Genomic DNA, 12,854 nt, shown 5'->3' with positions numbered 1-12,854 from the left:
GCTACTCGGCCTTCGCCAATCAGAACGGGATGGGGCGGGGCAAGCAAAGAGCCAGCCAATAAGATCTCACCCTGCAGGTCACGGCTAATTTGAGTACCTTAGCAGGGCTCTTTCAGGAGTCCTCTCTTAAAGGGACAGGCACCACGCACGCAACCACTTGCCTAGATCGCTCAACTTCACTCTGAAAAGTTCTCCCAGCTCCTGCTCCAGGACTTTAAGCCAGCTCAGGATTATAAACGAACATCCTACAGGGTGCTTTGTATATTTGAACCTGCAGTCTTGCCGCTCCCATACCAAGCTGGCAGCCAGCTCACGAGCCACAATCTTTTTTTTTTTTTTTTTCTTTGCTAGGGATTTTGGGAAGGTTCCTGCTGCTTAATGCAGACCCTTAAAAGAAGCAGAAATGTTCCCCAAAATGCCTAGCAAAGTAATCCACCCCAGCCATAATAGATGGAGGCAGCAGAACATAAAAAACTGGAAGGAGGCACTTGCATGGCCAGCAGTCGAGTTGAAGGCTTTGAATCCCTGCTGGGAGAAACTGTTTGGAAATGGGCCAGGGAATTTTAAGTTAAATATTCTGCGCTAAACAAACTTTAAAGGAGAAGGGGGGCTGGTCGAGTGGTCAGAGATATGGTGTTAGGAACCAGGGAGAGCAAGGGTTCAAACCCTCCTTCGTCCAACAGGCACTGCGACCTTGGGCAAGTTTCTGTGGCCTCAGGTACCTATTTCCTGAGGAGGGCCTTTCTCTGTCCTTCCTCCTCCTGGTCTGCAGCAATGTGAGGTGAAGTTTTCGGGGCCATAATGGGCTCTGTCTCTTGGCCTGTGGCAGCAGTCCACTCCTTTTCTCCCCTAGCTGACCTTACTTGCATCCCTTCTGGAGGACACCCCTGGGATGGCATGGCAGACCTCAGGTTGGGAACGCAGAACTATTTTACTTAGACTGATATTTTTACGTTGAAGTTTATGATGTATGTTTCTATTGGGCCTTGCCCCGAATACCTTGCTGGAGGAGCAGGTAATTAATATAGGCAGCCAGGACATCCACCCTTTTCCATAATTAATGATACACAGAAGACATATTGGAATTAACAAGGGCCGCAGCTTTAATCAAATGCATCGAAGATGCCAGAGCCATATGCATGAACATTATGTACCATTAACATTGTGGAACACGCACCAGTCATCGGCCACCTCCCAGCAAGATGATCATCCCTAGCCCCCTGGCTAGCATGTTCCAAAGCCACCTCCCAGCAAGGGGTCCTTGTCCGACAGCTACCCCCAGTTGTCAACAAGGCAGTGTTGCAGCAGGAACGTAACTTAACAATAGTACATAGGAACCAAATTAGCTCGGGCAATCCGCCACATCAGAACCCCCCAAGCTGCGACAGAACATACCCCTAACAAAGACATAATAATAAGGGGGGGGGGGGGGGGAAGCGGCCAAGCAGCTGCGGAGATGCCAGCAAGATAACGCTGCCAGCTTCTCCCAGCTCAACTCCTCCCCCCTGCCCCTTTATGTGGCAAGCCATAGGGCCAATAGCACCCAGCCAGCACCTTGAATTATAATAACGGCTGGCAAGTCAGCCAGCACCTACAAACCTCCCCTGCATCATCTCCCTCCCCTTCCTTCTCCTTAACCCTTGCTTAACCAAATATCTGCTTCACTCACAGTCCTCCCCCCACCTCGGTCATATCTTTACTGCCAAAAGGGGCCTGCTCCCTTTGTGAGCCTGGCACCTTATTATCTTGGCCGACCGGACACACGGTCCAGTCGACCTCCCAAAATACTTTAAATAAGCTATACACACATCCTGCAGACAATAGGGATAAAAGCAGGATTGAATCAACCCATCGACTTCACCGGGGAGAGGGGTGGAATGCGAGATTGGTACCCCGATCACCTTTGTACTTTCTTCAGGAGAAAGCAACAGGGGTACATGATCGTTTGCCGCCACGCCCACTCCCCCCCGGGGCACTACGGGACTTGTAGTTCTGATATTTTTAACCTAAGGAAAGTTGCCTATATGCAACGAGGAGGAGCGGGCAGGAAACCCAAGCAAATAAGTGAGCAGACCAACATCAATTTAAGAAAAAGGTATACATTGATCATGACTTCCCCGGGCCGTGCCAAATAATAACCGCATTTGTTCTAATAAATAAAATAGTTCTGCTGGGATTTTTTGCTGGTTAGTAAGGGGGAAGTATAGATCTGAAGCTGCTAATTAGGTGCGGGACGAATGAAACTTAAAACATTTACAGTAAAAAAAACCAACAAACAAACCAGGAGCAAAGAAACAACTCACCGGCCAGGAAAAGGTTAAAAAAAAGCGAAGCGAGCGTTCACTGCACACGTGCTTGCCTCGCCCACTCTCCATGGGCTAGCCGGTGGGCGATAGGGGGCACTAGGATACTGGAGGAGTCTCACTGACCCCGCCCCCTCCCTGCCTACCTAGATAACTCGGCGGCCAATGGTTATTGGTAAGGCAGGAAGTCCCGCCCCTCTTGCTGGGTTCGTGTCTTCTCCCTACATTCTTCCCGTCTCTTTTTCTGGACAGCGCGCTGGGATGTTGCCAATTTGGCCATTAGATCTGGTGACTTATTGAACCTGGTGGAGATTTTAGAACCGTGAATGTAACAGAGAGCTAATTTAGCCACTTCCTCGCAGTTCTAAAATTTCTATTGGGTTCCCTACTTAAGGAGTATATCAGGAAGCAAAAATGTGCAAGAGTGAGTCCTCCTCTGGCTGGAGTGCCGCGCGAATGTACAAGAGAGTGCGATCTCCTCTGGCTAGAGTGCCCTTGGAAACTGCAAGGGAGTTAGTCCTCCTCTGGCAAGAGTGCCCTAGGAAACTGCAAGGGAGTGAGTCCTCCTCTGGCTAGAGTGCCACAGGAATGAACAAGAAAATGTGACCTCTGGCTAGAGTGCTGCAGGAATGTACAAGAGAGTGCGAGCTCCTCTGGCTAGAGTGCCCTAAGAATATGAGAAAGTGCAACCTCCTCTGGCTAGAGTGTCCTAGGAAACTGCAAGGGAGTGAGTCCTCCTCTGGCTAGAGTGCCCTAAGAATGTACGAGAAAGTGCAACCTCCTCTGGCTAGAGTGCTCTAGGAAACTGCAAGGGAGTGAGACCTCCTTCGGATAGAGTGCCCTAAGAATGTACGAGAAAGTGCAACCTCCTCTGGCTAGAGTGCCCTAGGAAATTGTAAGGGAGTGTGTTTCTGGGATGTACAAAAGAGTGAGTCCTCCTCTGGCTAGAGTGACACAGGCATGGCTAAGAGAATGGGACCTCTCTGGCTAGACTGCCTCAGGCCTGTACAAGACTGAGGTCTCCTCTGGTTAGGGTGGCACAGGAAAGTGCAAGAGTGAGACCTAGAGTGCCCCAGGAATGTACAAGAGCATGAGCCAGAACGAATAGAGGGAGGAGGTGGAAGTGTAAAGGTGGCTGCTGAGGGCTGTCAGCAAGCCCAGCAACTTTACATGCTGCTGCTGGGCTGTACAGTATGCTGTACATACTGAATACATGAACAGCAATGGAAGAGGGGGCTTTCAAAAGTGTGAGAATACGAGTCAGTATGTGAGCATCTCTGAGAAAGTGTGTGTGAGCTACCCCCCACTCTTAGGGCGACCAGGTATGCAACAATACTGTTCTATCTACTTTTTACTTAATCCAGAGACTTTTCACAGTAGCTCTCATCACAGCATTCATCCCTTCCTCAGGCATGTTGAGGAAGCCTTTTCTAGATCTTTTAAGTCTAGGTGGGATACATAATATATACAAACACTATGGCAGGGCAGGCGTGCTCCATGCACGCACGCACGCCCAATGTAATGTGGTGCCAGGCCCTTCCTGTAGCAAGCGCTGTGTCGCGGGGGGGGGGCCTATGTGCGACGCGCTCAGACGCGCGCCCATAGCCAGGGTTCCCATAGGAACCGCGCGCCCCTTTTTTCAATTAGCCCGAATTGCAGACCCCACTGGGCTGCGGCCAGGGTGCGTTGGCAGAGTGGGAGGAACCTGCTCGGAGCCAGAGGTTTCTCTCCTTTCTCTTCAGTCTGCCGTTTTTTGCTCTTCGCTGTTCGCGCGTTCCTCCGTTTATCCATCGGGTTTTGAGCAGAGCCGAGAAATTTCGGAGGCTGTGTGAGTGGGGTCGGTGTAAGAGTTCCCAGAGGGAGGAGTGCTTCCTAGTTAAGCAGTCTACTTAAAAAGAAAAAAAAAAAGTGCAGAACAGGTGAAGTTCAGGTGACAGGCGAAAGATTGCGACTGGACACTTTGGAATTCAGCAGTGTGACCTGTGAGAAGACGGTGAGGAGAGGCCCAGAGTGGGCATTCCTACGGAGACTGGCAAAGCAGTTAGAGCGGCTCTGGTTGAGAGAAAATCGGGATGGAATCCGAGGAGGCAGCAGTGGCGCTGGATGAATCGGGGGAGATATCGAGTCTTCCCGGGACGAATCCATCCGGGCTGCAGCCTGGCAGTCAAGCACCCCGGCTAAGTGTCGCTGCAGCAGAGCAATCAAAAGCGTGGGCAAGGAAGGCTCCTGCCCTTAAGAGTAAAGAATTAAAAAGGGTAAGGTCACAGCGAGGATCAGGGACAGGTACAAGAGCAGGAAACTGAGGCGCAGCGTGGCAATCTCTCTTAAAAGGGGAGTTCAGGGTAATGCAGAACCGCCAGTCGCAGCACCAGCTAGTGATGGGAGATCAGTTACTCTGCCGATTGCACCACAGGAAGCGACTGCGAATGCAAACGCAGGGATACTTGCAGTGGAGGATAACAACAGGCAGACTGCTAGGGTGACCTCTGGGGAAAGGAGTGCTCCTTTACCCCCGCCAATATTTTGGGGTCCTGAGTGGTGGAACTCAGGTCAGCATAGTGCTGATGCACGAGGTAGCGGGGGAGCGAGACACCTGGGAGGTCCTTCCAGTTCTACAGACGGAAGGATGGGACAGGCAGCACAGGGGAGGCCTTGGTGGGAAGGACCTTATCCGTACCAGCACCCGTATAGTGGGGGGGTTGCAGTGCAGTTAGGGATAGTCCAGTTTATCCTGGAAGTCATCCAAGGGCACCAAATTGGGGGTCTTCCTTCTCCCAGATGGCCTTTTGGGCCGGAGTTTGGGGACACGGCAGGGGGTAATTACGGACAATGGGATAGGTATAATAGTCCGGAGTATTTCCAGGCTGGGCCTTTCCTGCCTAGTACATACCCACCCAGGTTTGGAGAGGTGGGAAGCTGGTCTTGGACAGGGCAGGGGATATTGGTACGGTGGCTGCTGTCTCTGGTTTGCCGTTTCAGAGAGTGGCGCAGGAGCTAGGCGATGGTCCAGGTACATCGGGTCAAGAATCGTGGCGTAATTTGCCAGCTGCACCTGCAGAATGTTGTGTCAGTCGGTGCCCGACACCCTCTCTCCGCCCTCCTTACCTCTCTGGCGCCTCCCTCACCGACCGCGGGAAGATTGGCTGCCGCAAGTCTTCGGGCGTTCCCGGACCGGCTTGACGCTGCTATCCGCCATGTTCCTGGAGGCCTAGGGGCGTGCGAGCGATGCGGCCCCGACTGAAGTACCGGCAATGGCGCGAACCTCAGGGGCGTCCCCCGAAGATGACATCACCCGCGACGGATATTTAAAGTCTCAGTATTTGCTAACACATTGAGTTAGCAAGGATCGACAACGGACTCGCTTTGTCTTTCTAAGCAACTCTTCCTCCTTGGACTTACCAGAGGTACCCGCTCCTCGGGGGCCTCGCTCTCTCCTTTTTTTTTTTTTCAGGTGACGGTCTGGAACCAGTACTCGCTCCTCAAGGGCCCTTGTTCCCAGACTTGCTTCATATACTCTTCTGCCTGGAAGTCATCACTACCAATATATCAGCGAGTTACCATCATTCTCTCTGAGCTTTCCCTGGAACCAGGTACTCGCTCCTCGAGGGCCTATACATTCCAGCTCCTGGGCTTCATTGGGACATTGTGTGAGTGTTACCATCTGCATACCCGGCCTACTCACTATATCTCAGTTTCTCTACAGCTCAGCCTCCAGGGATCGCTGTTCCAGTATCTGAGGAACTACAGCCCAGCCGGACTTTCCAGCTCACTACTGCCATCACTGGTAGTTCAATATATTATTTAATAAAAGATCTAGTGTGTGTCTGTCTCCAAACTCTGAGTCTGACTGGTGGTCCCTCTTGGGATCTTTCCCCGGGGGCATGGTCATCTGCCACCGGTCCAAGGATCCACCCACAACTATCCCTAACTATAACAGATTGCTACTCCATGCAGTCTGTTAGCTCCGAATGATAACAGATTGCCAACTCCTAGCTGATTGCTCCTCCCATCAGATAGCGGTTTGATAACACAGAAGTCTCTGTCCCTGGCACAAATCAAAGGGATGGCACCGGACATCAGACTGAGTTACCTACTGGTACACCTGCTCCAAGGGATGGGCTGACAGGGGCGGAAATACCACGTCAGGGGAACAAGGAGAGCAGTCCCCATTTGTAGACAGAAGGAGCTTCTACCAGGGATAAGATGGGAGAGGAGCTTAGAGGTAAGGTCAGAGCAGCACCTACGGAGGCTCAGACTAGCACTGGTGAGGAAGGCGGGATTAGAGCAAAAGTGAGCAGGTCGGGAAAGAAACTGTCAAAATCCAGACATAAGAAGGCTAGTAGTACTAGCTCTATTAGTTCCTCATCATCATCTGAGTCATCAGACTCGAGTTCTAGCTTGTCCAGTGCTTCAGTGCACACTTTAAATAAGGGTCAGCACAGTGACAGGGGTGCCCCAGTATTAGTCACATCCACTGAGCTTTGGGAAGATGTACCAAGGGCATTACGGAAAAAGATCAAGTGGCGCAAATATATAGACATATTTAAGCTGATGGAAGGTAGGCGGGGTGATAGGTGTGAAAAACGAAAAAAAGAGGCATAGTAAACGCTTACGTGGGACCCAGAAGATAGGGTCCTGCAATATACATAATTGGACTCAATCATTCCTCAGATTGGCCAGTGTGGTAGGACATTATGATCCTTCACCATATGGCCCATTGCTAGCATAAGCAGATGCCATTCTGGCAGCCAGTAAAAGTTATGAGGGATGGTCCTGGCTCAATTATGCTGAGCACTTCAGGGATTCCATGGAGGAGAACAAGTTGGTGTCTTGGGGTACGCGTGATGTAGGTCTCTGGTTGACAGAAATGAAAGGCAAGGGGCTGGCGTCCTTGGGAGGGGGGGGAGGTTTCCTGACCCCGAGCAACCAGCCATTTTGAACCAGTCCCGCACCAGGAGATGTGGGAAGGGCGGTGACAAACATCCCTGACGTATATTGGCAATTTAACCAGTCGGGATTTGTTTCGAGACTGCAAATTCAAGCACGTCTGTTCCCATCGCAGTGCCTCTCATCCAGTCACCAAATCCATTAAGCGTGACAGACCTTCAAGTGGTCCCGCTGCCAAAGGTCCGAGTAAATGAATGGGTCATGCAAGCCCTAACGCCAGTCAAGGTTGAGGCACTATGGAAGTGGCTTCAGCGATACCCAGAGTGTGAGGTCAGGTTGTTGTTGTTTAGGGGTTTTCATATTCCTTTCACAGGTGCCAGTTCCCTTTGGGGGGGGGGGGGGTCGGAATTGCCACATATTGTTAAACAGAAATTGATGGGTGAGATATCCTTAGGAAGAATAGCGGGCCCTTATGCCGAGCCTCCTTTCACCAGGTTAATTCTCTCCCCTTTAGCAGTCATCCCAAAAAAGGAAGTAGGGAAATTCAGGTTAATTCATAACCTTTCTTACCCCAAGGGCAAATCTGTCAACGATTTTATTCCAAAAGAGCTTTGTATGGTAAAATATGCTTCATTCGAATCGGCCATTCGGATTGGTTCATGTGCAGGGGAGGGGTGCAATGATGGCTAAAGTGGACATAGAGTCCGGATTTAGATTGTTGCCGATTCATCCGGACTCTTTTTGGTTGTTTGTATTTCGCTTTGACGGGGCTTATTATTTTGACAAGTGTGTATGCCTATGGGTTGTGCCACTGCATGTGCATACTTCAAAGCATTTAGTTCCTTTGTTCACTGGGTTGTTGAACAACGTTTGCAATCCCATGCAATTGTGCATTACTTAGATGACTTTCTTCGAGTTGGGAGACAGGGAACACAGGAATGTGTAGAATTATTGCAATGCTTCCGTGTCATAGCTAAGGATTTTGGTATTCCACTCCCTGAGAATAAGACCGTGGGACTAGTTTCGAATCTGGTTTTCTTGGGAATAGAATTAGAGTCAAACATTATGGTTTCTCGTTTGCCTCAGGACAAGGTTAATGAGTTGAGGCAGTTGGTGAAGGGTTTGTTAGGGTGGGCTAAATTGACACTTAAAGAGTTGCAGAGATTGGTGGGCAGTTTGAATTTCGCCTGTAGGGTCATCCCTATGGGGCGAGCTTTCATTAGACGGTTTTCGTTCGCCATGCGGGGCCATCTCACGGAGTTTACCATATCCAGATCTCAAAAAGCATGAAAGAGGATCTGGTAATGTGGGACCGATTTTTAAAAGACTTTAATGGGCATGCCTTTTGGCAGCAGAATGGTCAGTCCAGTCATGATCTTGAATTGTTCACGGATGCTGCGGGGTCAGTCGGTTTTGGGGCGTATTTCAGAGGATCTTGGTGCACCGCCTCTTGGCCTGCGGAATGGATTGCATGGGGTGTCACGAAGAATATCACCTTTCTAGAGTTATTCCCGATTGTGGCAGCTGTTTGTTTACAGGATCAGCGGCTTGCCAATAAAAAGGTGATATTTTGGTGTGACAATTTAGGGGTGGTGGAAGTTATTAATAAGCATGCGGTCAAGTGTATTCTCATATCTGATTTGTTGCGAGAACTAATTTTGCAATGCATATAACCATATGGGCACAACCCGTACCTGGTGAAGCTAATAATTTGGCGGACTCTCTCTCTTTCTCGTGCTAAATGGGATTTGTTTCACCATCTGACGCCGGAGGCAGACAAGGTTGGAGCAGTCATCCCTTCTTTCCTTTGGAGCTTTGGTTTCCAGAAACAGGGAGATTGCTGCGAGCGTCGCTAGCCCTTTCCACATGGACCAGTTATGTGAATGGTGCCTGTAAGGTGGTCATTCTTATTGTCCATAGGTTGGAGTTGGGGTTCCGTGGTTGATGCACAGCTGCAGCAATTCATCAAAAGAGCCAGGGTGGAGGGGATGTCCAAATCTGCAGTGATCAGACAATTTTATTTCCAATTTTTATTATCTAATCTTATCTCACGAGCACTGTAAACCATTCTGATGGCAAAACCGAATGACGGTATACAAAACACGTTAAATAAAATAAATAAAATAATGGGTTTTTCATTCTTCATGCGAGCTCATGGGTGGGGTTACCCAATTGGGAGGTTTGTGATTCGGCGAGTTCACATGGGTTGGTCTAGAAACGTGGAGCCCAGCCGTGATTGCCGATTGCCTAGCACTCATGATCTTTTGATGCAACTATGGCAGATATTGCCGAGTGTCTGTACATCCCCGTTTGAGAGTTCGCTTTTCAGAGTTGCGTTTGTGTTAGCCTTCTTCGGTGCTTTCCGAGTCAGTGAATTAGTGGCCAGAGCCACCAAAGGGGCTGAAGATTCAGGATTGTTGCAGCAACATGTCACTTTAAGTCCAGACTATGTGATACTGCACATACCTAAATCTAAGACTGACCAAGCAGGGCATGGTAACTCGGTGACGCTCCAGGCTGTTGGAGGTCTGGTCACGTGTCCTGTGCAGAATTCTAAGGTGTAGTTGTGTATTCGGCCACAGGGCGGTTGCCATTTCTTGGTCCACCAAGATTTGCGTCCATTGACCAAATTTCAATTCGCAGCTGTGTCATGAGCCAGTTTAACTGTTCTGGGGTTGGACGCTAAGGCCTTTGGAACTCACTCATTCCGGATTGGGGCGGCTAAGTCTGCGGCCATATCTGGTTTATTTGGGGGAATGATCCGGTCAATTGGTCAATGGAGATCAGAGGCATTCAAGGGTTACATACGCTCGGGAAGTGGCGGTGACCAGGAAGGATATTAATTCTGTCTTTTCAGATGCTGCACACTCGATAACGGAAGTTTGGATTCTGGGGCATTCCTTCATTTCTCGAGCCTTCCGACATGCATGCAGCTGGCCCTATGGGGCTAATCTGGACTTTCCAGGAACTAGGGTGGGGGTATGATGGTTAAGGCGTGGGGGATGATGTGGAATGACCTCATCCCATGTGTCCACTGGAACATTTGAGTCAACCCAAGATATTAATTGTTCATTTGGGGTGCAATGACTGGGGGAAGGTTTCAGGGCAGAAATTTATTAGTATGGTCTGCAAGGATTTTATATTAAATTTCTGCTTTAGCTCCTGGCACAATAATCTGCTGGTCCGAGATGATACCAAGGCCTGCTGAAACGAGTAAACTAATATGGCACAGGAGCAGGGCAAAAGCTAATCGGCAGATTGGCTCGTGGCTCTGTTGGGTTGGGGGTCGCCACATATGACATGAATGGTTGTGGGATTTGGGGGTCGGGCCTGTTCCATCAGGACGGTGTTCATCTGTCTTTCATAGGCATGGACTTATTCATGAACGCACTTCAGGAGGCCTTGGAGGACCTGTTAAAATGAATCGGTGGGGGGTGGTCGCAGGGTGTTCCAAACACTGCACCTTGTGGCGGGTGGCCAGAGCCCAATGGGGGGGGGGGGGGGGGGGCAGCTTCATGCTGACTGATATGGCTTGCCAGGTGCCAAGTTCCAGTTGAATAGGGGTGCAAGCTGTCCCTGCAGGATTCCTTACTGGGCGGTGGCGGGGGCCAAAGGTTCGGCTCCTTGCTGGGTAGTGGCGGGGGTGAAATGCGTTCACGAATGGAATGGCTAGGCAGGTGACCTAGCAAAGACCATCTTGCTGGGGCGAGGCTAATGGTCACTATCAAAGCAATGGGGGGGCTGCAGGAATGTTACACATTTTGGCTCAGGCACGACTGATTGTTAAATAAAGCTGCAGCCTTCTTGATTCCAAATGTTGTCTTGTAGTGTTTTGAGTGGTTATATTGTAAAGGGGGTCTGCGGAAGGAAGAGGTGGTCCTGGCTGCCTACATTACATAATTTCTACCCACCACATCCATAGTTTAGGCTGAAGGATAAAACAACTGCTTCTAAATCAATAGAAATACAACTGTAACCTGCAAATACCCAAAATAGCCCACACTGTGGCAGGTGGAAGCAGGGCAGAACTGATAAGAAAAGTAAGGCAAAGGTAGAAAACAAGTTGTGGAACTCCCTTCCAGAGTCAATACATCAAATAATAGATAGAAACAACTTCAAGCATAAACTAAAATTATGGCTCTTCAGAAGAGCATACGGTTTAACAAAACCTGTATTCCTGTTCAGTCGACCATGAAAATGCACAAATATGAACTAGAATATACAGGAAGCAGTGTAATTTCCTTATGATTCTGAACGAGAACATGTTTACAATGTGATGTCAAACTAGAAGGTGTATGCTAATACTATGGGGCAGATTTTATAACCTGCACGCGCACAAATGTCCGCCCGATTTTATTACATGCGCGCGCAGCCGCGCGCATGTTATAAAATCCGGGGTCGGTGCGCGCGCAAGGGGGTGCACACTTGTGCACCTTGCGCATGCCGAGCCCTGGGGGAGCCCCGATGGCTTTCCCCGTCCCCTCCCCCACCTTCCCCTATTAACCCACCCCCCAGCCCTACCTAAATCCCCCCACCACCTTTATTTCAGGAGTTACGGGCCCGCCCCCTTTTCAAAGCCCCGCGACATACGCGCGGTCCCGGGGCTTGCGCGCATCACCGCGCCTATGCAAAATAGGCTTGGCGCACGCAGCAGCAGGCTTTTGGGGTTGCGCGCGTAACCCTTTGAAAATCTGCCCCTGTATGTGATCATTGACCCTGAATATGGATGTGGATCTTGTAAACCGTTGTGAACTATGTTTGGAACGATGGTATATAAAAACACCCAAATTAAAAAAAAAAAAAAAAAAAGACTTTTCAGTTTAAATATCTTTAACTGGTGTTGACATCCCCATCATGAAGGAAGGGAGGAACCTTGGGCTCACTTTCGACCAAGATGTGTCCTTTACGCCGCACCTCAAGGTTGGTGTTTGGAACGTATTGTTTAAATTAGGCATGCTTCAGAAGCGGGAACCATCGCTGGAGGTGATTTCCGTACAGTGGCGCAAGCTCAGTCCTACCACTATGGATTCCTGTTACCCAACATCATTTCCTTTCCAAGTTTACACGCATTGCAGGCTGTTCAAAATTCTGCAGCCCGCATTTTGACAGGCACTTCTTAGCTCGAGCATCTTATACCCATTGTGGTCACGTCCCTGGTTGCCGGTGGAAGCAAGAATCAAGCTTTCACCGTGATCAGCGAGAGGCACCACCGTGGGCGAGGTTCCTGTTAAAAACGTATAGGCCACGAAGGACTCTGTTCTATGGGGGGGGTGTGGTCTGTTAGAGACTTGATCAAGTTCAGTTTGCAGGTCCGATCTTGAGCAGCATTACAGAGAATGCCATGTGCTAAGGATCTACCTTCATGGAAAGGCAGTCTGTTTCTCTTCAGTTTATTATTTGTTTTTCAGTCTGTTTTATTGGATTTTATGAACGTATAGACGGCAAACTACTTAGGTTTTAGGTAATGCCGCATATAAGTTTTTAAAGCTAAATAACTTGCAAATTAAAGTTTGGGCTATTTCTGTATACTTTTTATTTTAGGTCACAGCATATACAGAACTGACATGCTGTCAACCTACTCTTCTAATCTTGGGCAGGTATTGCTTCCAGAGTGCCAGATTTTTTTTAATTTTTTTTTTTTTTAAACTTTTGCTGTGCTCATAT

General features: G+C 49.3%; 1 protein-coding gene across 2 annotated transcripts in view; it reads right to left on the bottom strand.

Annotated features, from left to right (window-relative positions):
- The window catches only part of LOC115080765, a 133,636-nt gene extending 130,918 nt beyond the window's left edge, over positions 1-2,718 (bottom strand). For both annotated transcript variants that reach the window (XM_029585159.1, XM_029585160.1), the window contains exon 1: positions 2,304-2,718. The gene's annotated coding sequence lies outside the window, so the exon portion shown is untranslated. The remainder of the gene's footprint in view (positions 1-2,303) is intronic.
- Positions 2,719-12,854: the final 10,136 nt, after the last annotated feature.

This window comes from Rhinatrema bivittatum, chromosome 19, assembly GCF_901001135.1.
Source record: "Rhinatrema bivittatum chromosome 19, aRhiBiv1.1, whole genome shotgun sequence".
NCBI lineage: Eukaryota > Metazoa > Chordata > Amphibia > Gymnophiona > Rhinatrematidae > Rhinatrema > Rhinatrema bivittatum.
Note: the sequence above shows the minus strand (reverse complement) of the source record. Positions and strands in the feature narration are given on the sequence as shown.